Raw genomic sequence first — 19,248 nt, forward strand, 5'->3', positions numbered from 1 at the left:
ACAAGTTCACATCATTAGTCCTGTAAAGCAAATGAATTGGTAACATCATTTCCCTACCTGTCATCATCTCAAAGGGTGATACTCTGGTAGAACGATGGGGTGTGGCACGAATAGCCATAAGGACCAATGGTAACTTCATGTCCCAATCCTTACCTGAAGATGACACATACTTCTTCAGAATGGTGATGATGGTGCAATTAGCTCTTTCCACTTGTCCTGAGGACTGAGGTCGGTAGGTAATGTGCAATTTACTCTTCACGCCTAGCATCTTCCACATATGTTGGATTACTTCTGCAGTAAACTGAGATCCTTGGTCTGAATCCACTTGCATCAGCAAACCCCACCGACTGAACACATGATTCAGTAGTAAAGTAGCCGTAGTTTGGGCAGTGCAATTGGGTGCAGGTAGGCACTCCACCCACTTGGTGAATAGACATGTCACAGTAAGCATATACTTGTTGCCACGGGTGGATCGAACCACAGGTCCAATCCAATAAATCTGGATATCTGACCAGGGCATAGCAATACCCTTCTTCCTGAGTGGTGCTTGATGGGATGGAGAAGATGGCTGTAAACGACAACAGGTCAGACAACCTCGAGTATACAGCTGCACATCCTGACTCATGTGGGGCCAATAAGCCACTTGCTTCAATGTCTCATAGGTGATGCCTTCACCTCGATGTCCTGCACATGGTTCATCATGAGCATGTTGCAACATGATGCCACGATATGCCTGAGGCCAAACCCATTGCTCAATGCCATGCTTACTCGTCCGAATAAGCAGGTCCTGACGGATCTTAAACTTCTCTTGGGATGTATAGAGTATCCTCAGTTCTTCAGCTTGACACTCCTCTTCTGACAACGGATGTTCTTGCGGATTCTGTATGTACTCATAAAATCGTCCAACTATTGGATCTGATTTCTGAGCCGTGACAAGATCGAATGATGGACTGTCACTACACCACTGGAACACTGGAGTCTCAATATGCTGTTTTGTTGTTGTCGGGTGACAGCATGAACGGCCAGTGTCTCAGACTCTGAGAACTGCCATAATTCTCCTGCGAGCGCACCTTCCTTGGCGAGTAGATCCGCCAAGTAGTTCCCTATCTTGTCAGGACTATCAACTTTTGCATGACCCTTGAGCTTCTTCCAATAGATGGTCATGTCATGGTCCCGTACCAGTTTATCTAAGGCCAGAATCAAATTTCCATGGTGTACCAGTTTTCTTTTAGAGTTTAACATGTTGTTCTGCTTCCAATTGGGTAGATGAGAGACAAAGTTCTGTTTCACATAATCTGAATCTGTACATATGACTAATTCTCGCATTCCTTTCTGAACTGCAGACTGTACCACCACCAAAGCTGCAACTATCTCAGCATACTGGTTTGTCTGTGAACCTAAGCTGTGCTTCAAAGTCTCTTCAGGAATGGTTGGATTCCAAACCACTCCCACACCTGCAACCAACTCATGGTCTGTGTTGCGGCAGACGGAAGGCACAACCATCCACATAGACTTTAGGCATTGTATCACAGATCTTCTCATCATACAGATGGTGTTGATGCAGTTCTTTCTCTTGTGGTGGAACATCTGTTTCAAGAATACCTGCAAGGGAATCATGTCCCGCACAGTCATGCAGGTCAGCCATACCTTGGGCTACTACATTACGATGTTTCTGAGCATACCTTACCTCTAAAGGCCATCCTTGCAGAGCCAATGTCCAGGAGACTATCCTGCTGTTGGACACCCGACCGGACTTGATTCTGTCGCTATCCAAGAAACTGATGGGTTGGTGAGAAGTCTCCACGATTAGCTTTTCGCCTTGGATATAACTCCGGAAATGTTGCAGAGCCCAAACAGTGAACAAAAGCGATTTCTCGCAGTCGGAATACTTCTTTTCCACATCGGATAGGCCTTTACTGGCATAGGCCATGACGCGCTTATCAGAATCATATTTCTGATATAAGACAGCACTCATGGAGTGCTTGGAGTATCCCAGGTCAACACAGAACTCACGACCCCCCTCAGGGTACACGAGGCATGGAAAGCAGCTCCTGCATAGCAGATTCCTGCTCTGGACCCCAAGCCCAGGGCATATCTTTCTTTAATAACTTGACCAAGGGTCTGGTAATCTCCGCATACTCCTCTATGAACTGTCAGGAGTAATTGCATATTCCCAAAAAGGAACGAAGTTCTGTGAGATTGGTGGGTTGTTTCAGCTGTTGTAAGGCCTGCACTCGCTTCTTGTGAGGTCGCAGACCCTCAGCAGAAATTTCGTACCCTAAGTAATTCAGTGATTTCCTGCACCATTGTCCTTTGGCCAGCGTCAGTTTAGCTCCAGCATCAGTCAGCTGTAAGAAAACATGCTCAATCTCTGCCAAATGTTCTTGAAAAGTAGGGCTTTTGATCAAAATATCATCCACATAGACCACCGTTCCTCGAGCTTCAGCATCTGGAAGTGCTTTGTGCAGGAAGATGTTGAATTCAGCAGGGGAATTCAGAAAACCAAAGGGAGTTCTGTTCCACGTATACTGTTTCTTCCCAAACGTAAAAGCCAATTTATACTGATCATGGGGATGGACAGGCACTGTCCAAAGCCCTGACGCCAAATCCAAGCTGGTGAAATACTTAGCCCCTTTGATGGTAGCAAGATTCTGATCCAGAGGAGCCATAGGCCACCTGGACAAAGGTACTCGCTTTTTCAGTTGACGGTAATCCAAGGCGATTCTCCAACTGTTGTTCTTTTTCAAAATGGGCCACAGAGGGGAGTTGTAGGTGCTGTTGCATTGCCTAATGATGCCCCTGGCCTCCAAAGTGTTGAGAATCTCTTGCACAGATCCATAGGAAGCCAATGGAATCTTATACTGGCATACAAAGACAGGCTTGCTATTTGGCTCCGTAGGAACTCTGGTGACATGCAGGTCTGTAAGCCCACAATCATATGAGTCTACAGCAAAAAGGTCCTTGTATTTGTACAGCAACTCAGTCAACTGCATCTTCTCTGTATCAGTAGTACAAGCATCAGCCTGTTCCACTTGATCTTTCACCATAGCATCAAACTCTGAGAGAGGCTGGTTGGATGAAATTGGATGAAATTTCCACTTGCTCTTCAATTTCCTCCTGCAGAGATGAAGTTTCAACAGAATTCACCACTTTAGACCTCTGGGGTAAAGACATCCTCCTAGACAAAATCAAACTGTCATCTTCCAACTGCACTTGTGAACACGTTGCATCATAAGGCCAAACAAACTCAAGAGAGATGAGGCCTCTGGGAGAGGTAAACAGACATTCAGTTTTCTCCCCCCCCCCCCCCCCCCCCCCCCAGCAGGTATTCCAAGAGGAAGGCAGCCTGCCAATAATAGGCAAACTTACCTCGACATCAGGAAAAGAATCTCCCACCACAAATCCAAAAGGGTCTCCTGCAGACACAACTACTTCATCTGACTGCGGATTGGTGACCAACAAGTGAAAAGAAGTACCAGTCACCTCTAAACATTGCAGAATACCGGTAGACAACCCTAGGTCCCGAAAGTGAGAATGCGGGTTGAAGAACACCACTTTGTCCAATAGACGCTGTCCATGTGCTAGACGGAGCTTGATGGAAAAATCCCTCACTCTTGCCGGAATGGACACATCTTCATCACAGACTACCTCACAGACCTGGGGTATGGTCTGTCCCAAATTCGGGCTAACATGCGTAGATTCAGATTCCACTGGGCTGCCATCTAGTCTACTCCACAAGACAAGGTTCACCAGATCCACATAAACTCCCAGTCCCACAGTCAATGGAAGGCTGCACGTTCCCACAAGCGTCTTGGCACCTTGTCCAGGTACCTGCACAGAAATGGAGGCACACTTCCTGAAGGGAAGTTGCACAGACTTGCGAAGACAGCTATACAGAGTGTCACTGATGAAGGACACATCGCTATGCAACAGCAAAGTGGACTGAAGTGATTGGAGGTCAGCTACCTGGACGGAAATGGTGTAAGTATCATCCTTCCGTTGGATGGCAGTCAACCTGCGAGGATGCGGTGGATCAGGACTGGAAGTGGAAGACAAGGCCTCCTGTGGTATGTCATCAGCAGCATCTGGCATGTCCTCTGCAGTAGGCGAGTCATTCAAAATAATCTCCAAATTGTCAGCATGTAGAACAATGTCAGCTATCCGATCTTTCTGGACTCGGATTACTTATTTATTTATTTTTATTGCTTTTGTATCCCACATTTTCCCACCTATTTGCAGGCTCAGTGTGGCTTACAATACATTGTAACGATGGAAGTACAATAAGTTATTACATGATTATGTGGCTTACAATACATTGTAACGATGGAAGTACAATAAGTTATTACATGATTATGGTTACATTATGAGGAGTTTAGTTCACCATGCTGCTCCCCCCCTTTCGGAAACACATCCAACTGGAGCTCCACAATCTGATAGTCTGCTGAATTCTGGAAATTAATTCGAATAGGGGTGTCCCTAAGCTCCACGGAGCTGGAACCACTGACTCTGCTCAAATGCTTTACTCTCCCATAAGGAATGCTATGGGCGACTTGAGACCAGATAACTTCTTGGATATAATCCAAAATAGGCCGCAATCTCTTCAGAAGATAATTTCCAATCAAGAATTTGTCACCATCACTGGTAGTAATGATGGCAGAGTGCTTGACAGTCGTCTGACCAAGCTGCAAGGAAAGCCAAACCTGTCCCACAGTGCCAATGCTCTGATTGCCATAGGCCACCAGTGACAAGTCACATGGAGTGACGCGCAGTGCATCCCGACCGCTCCCTAGAAATGCCTCAAGTTTCTGAAACAGGCCCTGGGTAATCAAAGTCACCTCTGAGGCTGTATCCAGTAGACCCTGACAGGAAAATTTCAGTTGAATCAACAGATCTAAGGTATGTCTGTAACCTTTCGGCATAAGTTTACCTAGAAGATACCTGTTTTCCTTAATTGAGTCCTGTAACAGAGACCCTTCTGGACTTGAGGGATGGGCATCAGCATTGGTCACGGAGGACTCCTCACTGATGGACGTCAGAGCATCCACCTGAACTGTGGACACGATGGTTGGTGAAGGAGGGGCCGAGTCTAGTCATGCCAGTTCTTCTTCTGAAGAACCCGGATGTTCCAGCTCAACGGACTTGACACTAGGCCCAGTCTTGGGGGTTAGGCCGGGTGCCTTATCCTTATTCTTTTGGTATTTGCTTCCTTTCTTCTGTGGAGAGGATGTCTGGTGTATGGCTACAGGATCTGGACGCTGATGTTTCACCAACAATTGGTCAATCTGTGCTTCTAGGGCCCGGATCTTCTCCGCAGCCCACTTCCTCTGCTTCTTTTTCGGGTGTTGTTGGCCCTCCCGCGCTGTAGGAGGTGCTGTGCCACTTGGTTGGCAAGGTGGGGTACTGCCAACCCGGGACTGGGTAGAAGGACTTGACACCTTGTTTTCCAGAGAAACAGCACAGATGTTGGGTGAAGCCACCTTGAGGCGATTTTTAGAAGCTACTTTGGGAGCAGCCGCAGCAGGCTGCATGCGACAGATATCAAAAAATATCGCCAGCCTGCCTCAGAAGGCTGGAAAAAGGATCTTTATGTTTTCCTGCCAAAGAGATTTTCAGTTGGTCCGGCAGACCTTTCAAAAAAAGATTTCTGAATTCACCAAATTCAAGATCTTTTACATCTGGGGTAGCCCCCCCCCCCCCCCCCCCCCCCCCCCGGTAGTAGGCTTGCTTCAGGTGATAGGCCCATTCATGCGGACTCTCATTGGAACCACAGCACATAGTATATGCTGCACGCTTCGCTTCCATGGCATCGGCAAACAGACCATAACGCTTCTTTAAAGCTTGTTCCACTGCAAACAGGTCAGGGCAGTCAGCCAAAATAGCCTGCAAATAAGTCCGACACTCTTCATTGAACGTCCATTTAAGCAAAGCCCTTTTATCTGAATCCGTATGGACTTGTAACGTTTGAAAGAGGTCATGAACTGACTGCAGGTGAGCGTGTATTGATACCTTAGAAGATTCTTTAAAAGGCTTAATCATTGTGTGAAGTGTCTTCATTATTTGTGAGTGTTGTTCCCTAGACAATGTGGTACCTTTGAGTGTCTGAGTAGAATACCGCTCGATGGAGAAGGGTAGTTAGTAGGGTCCCTCAGGGGTCTGTGCTGGGACCGCTGCTTTTTAACATATTTATAAATGACCTTGAGATGGGAGTAACTAGTGAGGTAATTAAATTTGCAGATGACATAAAGTTATCCAGGGTCGTCTCGTCGCGGGAGGAGTGTGAAAGATTACAAGAGGACCTCGTGAGACTGGGGAATTGGGCGTCCAAATGGCAGATGAAGTTCAACGTTGACAAGTGCAAAGTGATGCACGTGGGAAGGAGGAACCCGAATTACGGCTATGTCATGCAAGGTTCCGCTTTAGGAGTTACGGACCGAGAAAGGGATTTGGGAGTCATCGTGGATAGAACATTGAAATCTTCCACTCAATGTGCTGCGGCGGCTAAGAAGGCGAACAGAATGTTGAGTATTATTAGAAAAGGGATGGAAAACAAGCATGAGGATGTTATAATGCCGTTATATCGCTCCATGGTGCGACCGCACCTGGAGTATTGTGTTCAGTTCTGGTCGCCTCATCTCAAAAAAGATATAAAGGAATTGGAGAAGGTGCAGAGAAGGGCGACGAAAATGATAAAAGGGATGGGACGACTACCTTATGAGGAGAGGTTAAGACGGCTAGGACTCTTTAGCCTGGAGAAAAGGCGGCTGAGGGGTGATATGATAGAGGTCTACAAAATAATGAGTGGGGTAGAGCGGACAGATGTGAAGCGTTTGTTTACGCTTTCTAACAATAATAGAACTAGGGGACACAAGATGAAATTAGAATGTGGTAGGTTTAAAACAAATTGGAGAAAGTTTTTCTTTACTCAGCGTGTGGTTAGACTCTGGAACTCATTGCCAGAGAAGGTAGTGACAGCAGCTGGCCTTGCTGAGTTTAAAGGGGGTCTGGACAGATTCCTGAAGGAAAAGTCCATTGATCGTTATTAAATTCTGGGTTTTTGCCAGGTTCTTGGGGCCTGGATTGGCCGCTGTCGGAGACAGAGTGCTGGGCTTGATGGACCTTTGGTCTTTTTCCAGCATGGCAGTGCTTATGTACTTATGTACCGCTGCTCACCAGCAGGGGAAGAAAACAGTGGTGCCGGTGTGCTGCTGATGTCATCAGGTAGTGCAGAGGGCTGTGACCTGCCTGGGTAGAGCTCAGGCCCAATTGCACTAGTGACATCATCAGGTGGGGCAGGGAGCTGTGTCCATCCTGGGTGGTGCATAGGGCCCAGTGTACTGGTGACATCATCAAGGGGTACAGTGTTCCGTGACCTGACTGGGTGGATCCTGTGCTCCTGCAAACTGTCAAAAGCCTCAGGAACTATAGAACTTTACTGGGGAGGAGCTGCCGTAGTGTGATCCCGAGAACTTAAAGCTATTAGGCTCCAGCTCCTGATCATATCTCGGGGACCGATCGGGCACTCTGTGCTGTTCCAGCGAAGGGCTGGATGACCTAGAATCATCACTATCCTGCAACTCCATAGGTATTGCAGCAGTGTCAGGACCCATGCTGCACACCTCCTTTCTCACCGTATCTAAGTCTCCTTTGCACTGATTTAATGCCATTAAACAAGAATCTTTAGCCTGCAGAGCTTGGGATAAACGATGCGAGAGCCTGTTATTTTTCTCCCATAAATTAGTCAGTTCCAAGTTAGCACTGTGCCAAGCCTGCTGGGCAAAGCTAAGACTCCCCTTTTCATGTTGTAACACTTGGCGCAAAACAGAAATAGAACCAGTGGTGTGCTGGAGCCGGCTCGCACCGGCTCGCAAGAGCCACTTGTTAACTTTACTCGGCTCTTGTGAGCCGGTTGTTGAAACCCACGAGCCGGCTCTCCTCCCTCCCTCTTCCCTCACATCACCAACCTGACGAATTCTTCGGGGCAGGCAGTCTTGCCTGCCCGCTGCAAGTGCTGACTCTCCTCCGCTGGCGCTGCAGGTTTGCACTTTAAAAATGGCCGCCAAGACTTCCAGAGGCGGCCTTGCAAGACTTTGCCCTTGTAAGTCTCGGCGGCCATTTTGAAGCGCGAACCGGCAGCGCCAGTGGGGGACTAAGTCAGTGCTTGCAGCGGGCAGGCAAGATTGCCTGCCCCGAAGAATTAAAGGAGTCAGATCGGTGACGGGAGGAGAATTCTATTAACAACTCGGGAGGGGGTGACAGGGGAGAGAACTAGGGAGTCGCTGGGCATGGGTGGATCATGGAGGGGAGAGAAGGGTCATCGCTGGGCATGGGTGGATCATGGAGGGGAGAGAAGGGTCGTCGCTGGGTATATAGGTGCATGCAGGGCAGGGGAGAGGAGGGTCACTGCTGGATTGGGTGGATGGAGGGCAGGGGAGAGGAGAGGCGCTGGGTATGGGTGCATTGAGGGCAGGGGAGGGTCGCTGGGTGCATGCAGGGCAGGGGGAGAGAAGGGTCACTGGACATGGGTGGATAGAGGGCAGGGGAGAGGAGAGGAGGGTCGCTGGACATGGGTGGATGGAGGGCAGGGGAGAGGAGAGGAGGGTCGCTGGACATGGGTAGATGGAGGGCAGGGGAGAGGAGGGGAGAGAGAAGAAATGCTGGACATGGATGGAGGGGAGGAAGGAGATGAGGTGAGGAAGGAGATGAGATGAGGGAAAAGGAAGAGAGGAGAAAAACTGCATATGGATGAAGAAAATAGGCATAAGTTGAGGACCAGAAATGAAGAAGAAAGGAAAGAAATAAATGGAAAGGAAGCCCTGGAAACGGAGTTAAGAGGACAGATAGCAGCAGAATCGGATACTGGGCCAGCATGATCAGAAAAACAGTCACCAGACAACAAAGGTAGAAAAAAAAATCATTTTATTTTCATTATAGTGTTTGGAATATGTTCACTTTGAGAATCGGGTGCTCGACATTAAAAGTTTATATTTATTTACTTATTTATGGCATTTTATCCCACATTAAACATGAATTAGATTGAAACCTGGGATCATTTAATTTTTTTTCCTGGAGAGAGTAATGCATTGCTGCCCCCCCCCCCCCTCCGGCTATAGCCAGCTCTGCAATTTTGGGGCGGCGCAGAGGTGGACGGGGGGGGGGGGGGGCGCAAGGGTGGACTGGGGGGGGGGGGCGCAGAGGTGAACCGGGGAGAGAGCCTGTTGTTAAAAATTTACCAGCACGCCACTGAATAGAACCCTCATATTTTTCTCTCACTTCCTGATAGAGCGACTGAAACCTAGCTGTCTCTTGGTTCTTTAAACTCAAAGTTTCCATTACATCGGTTAACTGTTGAGTTTTAGAGCACAGAGAGGCATCTTTCAGCTTCAGTTCACCTCAAGGAGTGGGCGTGGCTTTCCCACTGCAACCTTTAATTTTCTAAAGCCGAGCATTTATCATTAAGTACAGCACATTTAGAGCATGCAGCATTGTCATAGGTATTCTCAGACCCCCCTCCTCCAGCAGTCGCCTGAGCAAGCCGGGTCTCCCACTCAAGCTGTCATTCAGCCTTTTCTCTTTTGAGAGCCTTCACAGCGTCATGCAAGTGCTGGAGCTTAACCTGTAGCGAGGAACAAGCAGCAGTATCTTTTATAGCCAACAGGGTACACGCAAGCTCAGCCAGGTCTGTAATAGTAAGCTGAGCTTTGCCCTCTAAAACCTGATTCAACACAGCAGTGTATGCAGTATGACTCGCAGGAGATTCTTTCCGAAACAAGGAAAGCAAAGAATCTATCGTATAATCCGGTGTGGACTTGTTCTGCGCACCAGATATTAGGACTTCAAACACAGATAATTCTAATGCAGTTAACATACTGCTAGGTGAAGTCATCCTGGCTGAATGGACTGTACAAAAGTAAGATAATCTAAACACAGCAGGCAATAAAAGTCTTGCTTATCGCTAAGTCGTAAATACCAGACAGACCCAGCAGCCTTCCAGCTAACAAGCACAGCACACTTCAAACAGAAGTTTGAATGGGACTAGCTAGTCCTTCTGCAGTTTTCCGGCAAGAACTTTCAGTGAACACACAGCAAGTTATAAATCACAGAAGTACAGATAACTATACAGCCTGGTATCTCTCTCTCTCAAACAGAAAACGCAGGAATAAACGTTCTCAAATATATGAGATCCTGGCGAGCCCCCAATCAGGTAGGTAGTCTAAATAATTCTTATAGGAAACCAACTCCCAACAGATTATTTATGCCAAGGTCCTATGGGTCAGAACTCTGCCCAAGCAAATATTCTGGACTCGTACTAGGGGAAATAGGACCTCCCTTTGGCACCTTACCAAATTGGCTGTTAGAGAAAACGAAACCAAAGCCACAGATGTAACATATTATTTATTTATGGATTAAGAAAAATATATATAGATTGGATCAGCAGCAAGGCTTAGAAAAATACAATATATAACTTGCTGATAATAATAAAAACAAATAGATTGCTACCAAAATAAAGACTATGCAAAATGATTCTTACTGGAATACTAGGTGATTACACAATACTGATTTTGTAATCGTGAAAACTTATATTACACTTCTTATGCAAAATACAACTGTTAGCAGCTTATTCCCTGACGAGTCATGACCTAACCAATCTTATCACAGACAAACACCAATCACTAATCCCCGACTATAGGCAGTAAATCTGTGTTACACTCCTACCTTGCTACTCTTGGTGGCGGCCATCTTGATAGGTTTATCTGAGGGGCAGACATCTTGGGAGGTTCATCTGTATCTGTTCCTGAGAGGCAGCCATCTTGGGAAGCTTATCCTTATGGGACTTGCCCAATGAGAGTCCTCGCCTGGCAGCTGATGAGAGGCCTACTTAAGAGCAGAACACAGTCAGCATTTTGCTTCGGCTTCAACTTCGGAGGAGTTCGTGGTGTTTCCTGTTTTCCTGTGTCTGGTGAATTTGACCATTGCCTGAATCCTGACCATCTCTTTGTTTGCTGCCTGCCTTGACCATTGCCTGTATCCTGACCATCTCTTTGTCTGCTGCCTGCCTGGACCTCTGCCTGACTTCCGACCATGCTCTTGGCATGCTTCTTCTCACGGCTGGAGTCTTGAAGTCCTGTCGACCCTGGGGCCTGGGGGCTCAATCCCCGGAGGAAGGGGTCGCTCCAGGTGAAGTCTCGGAATTGTTCGGCCGCCTGGTGGAGCTCAGGTCCGAGTTTGTCTCATCTGTGCTTCGCTGGGCATAGGAGCTCACAAGCACAACAATCTGTGATCTCACCATGCTGTCTCTGAGGCAGTCTCCCGATGAGGTTGGCACGGATTTCTCCTTAGACTCCAGCTGTATCCACAGCGAGTCTCAGTCTCGGATTCAAATCAGGTCTATCTTCTGAAAGCAGGTGTCACAGTCATTCAATGTCGCGTCTCAGAGCGGATGTAGCTGAACCCAAAGGTATTTTCACCAGATATTGTAAATAATTTGCGTGTTCCCACCAATTATCTTGACCTCATGTTCCCCAGACTGCTCCTACACAGTCCGGGAATTAACAAACTCCATAATCAGAAGGACTTGCTGGGATATAAGAAGATAGTTTTTATAATCTTACCAAAAGTAGTACAAGCAAATTAGGCATTCATCTCTGGATCATGATGGGACAACATTTCACACAGCAGGTGCAGTCTATCTCTCTTCCCAGCCTTCTGGAGTCTTCTGCTCTAATACCCTCTAGGCTGCCCTTTTTATACCATTTTGACCCTATTCATTTCAATGGACCCTAGCTTTCTCACCAGAGCTCTTGGCCCTTATCAGTTGATCAGAATGGCATGTTCCCAAACTCTAAGTATAAATGAATTATGTTTAGGACAACGTCACAGGTCATTTTGCCTTCCTCAGTTCCCCTTCCCTCTACTGACCCATTACTAACTCTTGCATTAGCCAAAACATCTTGCTCATTACTTCTCGCAGGTGCCAGTCCCAGGATTGTTGACAAGAGCAAATGCCCCCTCCCTTGCCAGCTCTCTGAGAACTCACTTCAGCATGAGCTGCAGTGAAATATATTTTGTATCAGAGATGATTTTTGATTTTAAGAGGCCTAGCTCTTAGCCTGAGCCATTAGCCTGTATTTTACTGAGAGCAAGGGCTAGCATATTTCTATATTCCCCTCTTGCTGGGCCCCCCCCCAGGGGGGGCCGGCACACATGACTACTAGTGTGTGTGGCCATCCTTTCCAGAGGGCTCCTAGAGTCCTGTGGGGGGATGTATACAGTAGGTTTGAGGTGACATGGGTGCTCTGACATAGTGAGGGACAAGGCCATAGCAAGAGTCAGCATGTGGGTACATAACTTTATGCTGGATGAAATGCAGCATTGGGTTTCCCCATTTACCAGAACCAACCCAAGGGGCCTAACTATCCTACACCTACCCCTCTAGGGCGGAGTGAGACTTGGAAACATGAGAATTCAATTAAGTCTATTTGACATAGGGTAAAGTCAACAAATTTGAGTACATATGATTGCAGACTTCATTATTACAAAGCTGATCATTAGTCAAACTTGATTGTGCAAATATAGCTAAACCTGGTGTTAATAGGGCAGCATTGTTTCATTTTAGCTTTAATAAAAGGGTTAATATTGGCCAAATTAAAAGACTCACTAGAGCAAATATAATGAATAACTACTGCTTGCTAGAAAGCATTATGATTATGAGTGAGGCAGTGGCAACACTCTGAGTGTAATGGGCCTAGATCGTATATGAAGGCACTGTTGAGTTATAGTGTATCTTCTTCTTCCTTTGTACAGAAAATGAAGTAAATCAATTCAGTTCTCTCTTGATGATTAAGAAATCATCAACAGTAGAAAACAGTCTGCTTAGTTACCACTCGAGGTCCAATGATGAAAGGTACAACCGTTTAAAAATATAGAAGAAAACCCAATCTAAACCTATCTATACAAATTGGCAAAATATAACAAACTGAAAAGAAACGTATAATAGTTCAATTAAAAAGCATAAGCAGAATAAATATCTTCCTTAATAAAAGAGGTGTACTTGCGTTACAGGCAATAAACGTAAAAATAAGTACAATAAATAGAAATAGTCCTACACAAAATTTATGATGGAAATGTAGTTTGTCTTGTACCGAGAGTAGTAACAGGGAGGCTTAAGACAAACCTCTGAACATAGGGAATAATGCACCAGACAACAGTATCAACACCTGATTTAGTAGCTAATTTTGTTGGCTAAGGCAAAAAGGTCTTGTAATGCCTTTATAACAGAATCATCAGTGTCAGTATTACTGGGAATGTAAGTGCAACAATGATTTCTAGCTTTAAATTGATCAGGTACCCCTCTCGACACTCCTATAGCATCTGTAGTGACAATAGAGGTACGGCATCTGTCAATCCATATACGGAGTAACGTTTATAAATTTCAACATATCTATTTCCAATTTTCCGGATGAAAAACCAAGGATGCCACCCACTTTGACCAATGTTATAAGTGGCATACCAAAAATATACAGGTTCTCCGGTAGAGAGTCTGATTATTGGATGTGTAGTCTGTTCAATTGTAATTTGTCCACATCCCTGGAAAATTTCAAAGTCATCAAACACGGACCTATTAGATCCAGTAGTCCATGTATCAAATATATTTCAACATTTTTATTGATGAAGACAAAATTAACCACATCCAATATCTGGTTTAACCATAAAAAAAACCATCATCAAACTTTCAAAATAGAAATACAATAATAAAGTCCATCATCAATCTTTTTGACCTTTTCTCCCATCCCCCCCTAACCCTCCCTCCTCCCCTCTGCTTTAATAATAACAGTTTTTATTGATGATAAATCAATACAAACATATTCTCAACAGTAACCATACTTCCCTCTCTATCTCACCTCATACATTAGTAGAGTTTAACTCGTATAGACAGTCATCATTTTATACCCTACATATCCCCATCCTTATCTGTTCATCTTCATACATTTTGTTCTAAATATTCACACATATTCACGATGCAAAACAAACACAAGTCCCTTCCAAAGTAACACGTTAGAACATAACTCTTTAATATTATCACTGTTCTTTACCTACTATAACAGTCCCATCCCAACTACTCCCCTCCCCCCTCCCTCAGACTCTCTGCTCTTCCCCCCTTCCCCTCCATCCCAGTATGGTTACTGAAGTTCATAGGTTCTATGCATCTAGAACATTCTTAACACATTGCATCTAACATTAAGACCTTCATTAACATAACTGTATCATCAAAATCTCAGAGGCTTTTTATTGATCTTCCCCTTCCCCCCTCCCTTCTCATGCACTCTACCACTTAGCAATGATGTCTGACTTAACAATTAACTTCACGCTCTTTCCACTCTCATTCAAGCACTCCAGCTACCCTAAAGTATTCAGGACTTGACTCCTTGCTCGTGGGGATATTTTATTTATATACGCCTTCCAAATTTTTATAAATCGCAGCCGCCTCTTTGGCGTGTTGCGGGCATCTTGCATTTCCCATAACATGAGCTCGTGCACCTTATTTCTCCAATACCAAAACGAGGGACCTTTATCTACAGTCCAACAGTTTAAGATGCATTTTTTCCCCAAAATACAGAGCTTACTAAGAAATATCTTTTCTTCAAGCGTTCCCTTATTCCATACCATCATAGAACTCAGTATCATCCCTTCAAAGGACAGGACCACTTGATGCCCCAGAACCCAGCTTATAAATCGGGAGAGAGCTGACCAAAACCCTTGTATCTCTCCACATTGCCACATGCCATGGTAAAATGAGGCACCCACTGTCGCACATTTAGGACACTTACTTGTTTCCACCGCCCCTGCGTACCAAGCCTGCTTCACCGAGAAATATGCCCTGTGTACAGTTCGAAAATGACATTCCTGCAATTCGGCACTGTTCACCACCCTCACACCTCCCTGAAGCGCTGCTAGTATCTTCCCTTCTGCTATTCGACTTCCCACCTCCTGACTCCATCTTTCAGCAACCAACTTAACATCTCTTTTGGGTTGTTTCCCCTCCAGTACTTTATGAAACCAGGACACTGATATCTGTCCTGCTGCGTCCCCAGTCAGGAAGTCCTGGATTTCCTTTTCAAATCCTGGCAAGAGGCTTACAGTGGGGAGACTACGCACATAGTGAGAAAGTTGATGATAAGCTAATTTTGCTAACAATCCTCCCGAGTAGTGTTTCTCAAACTCAGAATAAGGCATTATTGTCCCGTCTTTTAATAAAAAATTCCCCAACAATATCACTCCCCGCTTCCCCAAATCTCTGAAAATTTTACTTTCCCGCCCCGGTGAGAACTCCCCATTACCAACAATGGGCAACGTCACACTACTCTCTGCGCTATGCCCCCAAAGTTTGGTTATCACTTTCCATAAATGTCTTAAAGGCTGTAGCAGTAGACTGTGTTTAACCTGTTGAGGGAGATTTCCAGTTTTTGCGTGTATTAAGTAATTAAGGTGCCAAGGACTAAAATACTTATTTTCTAACTGTAAATCTGTATACGTACTCGTTCCTAAAATCCAGTCTCTTAAATGTCTTAGGAGACGCGCTTGATTATATAGTCGCATGTCTGGCATACCTAACCCTCCGCTCCCTTGAGTCCCCCTAAGGTATTCCCATTTAAGCTTTGCCTTCTTCCCTGCCCAACAAAATCTAGCTACCTGCCTCTGGTGCGCCCTCAAATCTTTTTTCCATAACCATAAGGGCAGTACTTGCAATATATATAACCATTTTGGAAACACCAGCATTCTATATAAATGAATCCTACCGCAAAGTGACAATGGTAGGGTGTTCCACTTGGCCAATTGCTCCCTCGTATCTCGCAATAACTTGGGAATATTAGCAGCATAGAGCTGCATAGGATCCAATGTTAATTGAATACCTAGGTATCTAAATGATCCTGTCGCCCACCGTAACGGGAACTGTACCCAGGCTTCCCTCCTTATCTCCTGACTCGCCAATGCCTCTGATTTCATCAAGTTTAAATGAAATCCAGAATAATCCCCGAATTCCTTTATGCTTTCCATAAGGTGTCTCAAAGAAGTCATGGGGTTCGTCAACAGGACTAATAGGTCGTCCGCAAATGCTGCTATTTTAAATTCCCTATCCTGGATATGGACTCCCGTTATATCAATATTGTTGCTTATCTCTCTTATCAGTGGATCAAGTGTTAAGACAAAGAGAAGTGGTGATAGAGGGCATCCCTGGCGCGTTCCTCGACCTATAGGGAACCAATCCGAGACTATACCATTTACCAGGATTCTCGCTTTAGGATCAGTATACAAAGTTTTAACTGCTTGCAGGAAGAATCCGCCCACACCATATGCTTTGAGTGTTTCAAAAAGAAATCCCCAATCCACCCTATCAAATGCCTTTTCGGCATCAAAACTAATTAACATTGTTGGTAACCCTTCCCGTCGTGTTTTTTCCAACGCTAAGATTATCCTCCTCATATTCTTTGCTATTTTCCTGCCCCTTACAAATCCCACTTGTGGGTGTTCTACTAAGGAGGGAAGGTATCTAGCCAGCCTATTAGCTAGCAGTTTGGCCAAAAATTTTGCCTCCGAATTTAATAGTGAAATGGGCCTGTAAGATTCTGGGCATTGCGCCAATTTACCCGGCTTCAACAATACCGTTATATGGGCCTGATTCATATGTAGCGGCAGTAATTCTCGTTGAACTGATATGTTAAAGACCTCGGTCAATACTGGGCCAATTTCTGTCTGCAATAACTTGTAGAACTCATTCCTCAGTCCATCAGGACCTGGTGCCTTCCCTAAGGGGCTTTGTTTAATTACCCACATCACTTCATCTATAGTGATATCTGCATTCAGCACCCTCAGTTCCTCATCATCCGCTTTGGGTAACTCAACACTAGCCAAATAAGCCGCACTAGGTGTGACCAGATCTTCCTGTGGTTTATATAATTTAGAAAAGAACTCTTTAAAGATTCCCGAGATTTCACTATCTTTATTTGCTAGTAATCCTTGGCGGTCTTTTAATGTAAGTATCTTCTGGTAACCTGCTTTCCTACCCATGATCCGTGCCAAAAAACCCCCTCCTTTATTAGCGAATTTGTAAAGGTGGTATTTATAATAGGCCATAGACCTCTGGACTGTACGATGCATCAATTCATTTAGACTTTGCTGCGCCTCTAATAGTTGCACCCTTATTCTCTGTGAGTGGTCTACACTGTATTGCCTCCGTAAGTTAGTCACCCTCTTCTCCAATCTAAGGATTTCCTGTTTTCTCGCTTTCCGTTTAAAACTTGTGTAAGCTATGATCTCCCCCCTAAGTACAGCTTTAGCTGCCTCCCAATAGAGCACTGGGTCTGTCCTGTGACTCTCATTATTGGCACTGAAATCCTTCCAACATTTTATCAAGTGAGGTAAAAATTGATTGTCCCGGTACAGCCAAGTTGGGAATTTCCATACAAAAGCCTCTCTCCTTTCCCCTTTTATCTGCAATCTCACCATTACCCAGGCGTGGTCTGAGATCATTATTGGCCCAATTTTTGCTGTTTCCACCTGTGTAAACAAGTCCCCAGTTACAAGTATATAGTCTATACGAGATAAAGAGGCGTGTGCTCTCGACAAGTGGGTATAATCCCGTTCTAACGGGTTCAAGGTTCTCCACACGTCCACCACCGCAAACGCCTCTTCCAACCCTGCTATACCTCTCCCAGACCTGGCCAGCTCCCTCCTCGATGGGTTGGACCTGTCCAATGATGGGTCCGCTGCCTCATTGAAATCTCCTCCCATTATAATCTGGGCCTCTCCTAGTCCTTGCAGTGCTCGAGTTAATTGTAGATAGAATCGCTTTTCATACGTGTTGGGAGCATATATGTTACATAGCACTACTGGCTGTCGATCTAATATTAGGGATGCCAGTACATATCTACCATGGGCATCTTTTACAATCTTAATAACCTTCACATGTATGCCTTTGCGTACCAGTGTGATCACTCCTCCTTTTCCCCCCACTGCCGGAGATTCGAAAATTTCCCCAACCCACCAGCGCTTCAGTTTGGCATGTTCTGCTCCTGTTAAGTGTGTCTCCTGCAGAAATGCAACTGATGCCTGTTGATCATTAAGTGTTTTTTAAATTTTTTGTCTTTTAACAGGCGAGTGGATACCCCCCACATTCCAAGTTATAATTTGTAATGAAGTCATGTAATCCCAATCTGTCGGTCAATGCTTCCATACAATCTTCCAGCAATCATGCCAGGGAGGCGTCCCAGCCACCACCTCCCCAGCACTAACTTCCAGTCCTTCCCCATTCTCCCATCACTCCAGACATCCCACTCAGTCTCCTTACATACACACAAATAGCTTGTATCCCTCCCATTCCCTACCCCTCTCCCCTGCCTCAAGCCTCTTCCCATCCCTCCCTTCTCCCCTCGTCCCCGTTTATCACACTTCCAGGTCCCCTTCATACCCTAGACTTCTCTCGCCCCATAAAGCCCCCACTTTAGCTATGATCTTCTTATTTCTAAACCCCTCACCCCTCAAGGGAGTATCAACCATTAGCCCAAATAGACCCCATTCTGGGCGAATAGCAACTGCCCCCTGAGTGTATATCATAACATCTGCAACTACTATACATCAATGATCCAAATCTCGAATAGAGACTTTCAATGCAACTCTTACCACATCCACTTATCCAGGCCCCTCACCCCCTCTCCCCAAGTTGAGAATCCCGGGGAGGAGGGGGGGGCCTCAAATGTCCTGCTCAACTCACAGTCCTTCCCAAAGTCATGTATCTGGCTTTTTCATTTCTACATCCAGAAACTGCTGGGCCTCTTGTGCGTTTTGAAAGGAGCGCCATTGACTTCCACGTTGGATCTTTAGGACGGCTGGATAAAGTAGCATAAATTTAGTATTCTTGGATACCAGTGCAGAGCATATTGGGTGAAAACGGCGTCGTTGTTCTTGTACCCCCGCCGAATAGTCCTGAAAAATCTTAATCAGGTTCCCCTCATATGCAAGTGAGTCCCTCTTCAGTCTAAAGCCCCTTAATATCTCTTCCTTATGCAGGTAATTGAGCACTTTAATGATGACTATTCTTGGCCTTTGCAGGTTGGGTTGCCAACGCCCCAACCTGTGGGCTCGTTCAATGCACAGCTCTCCTCGGCTATCAGAGAGAGCCAGTTCTTTTTTTAACCATTGTTCTAACAGTTGCCCAAGTGCTTTTTCAGGAATCTTTTCCAGCAGCCCCACAAT

This window comes from Microcaecilia unicolor, chromosome 2 (assembly GCF_901765095.1).
Source record: "Microcaecilia unicolor chromosome 2, aMicUni1.1, whole genome shotgun sequence".
NCBI lineage: Eukaryota > Metazoa > Chordata > Amphibia > Gymnophiona > Siphonopidae > Microcaecilia > Microcaecilia unicolor.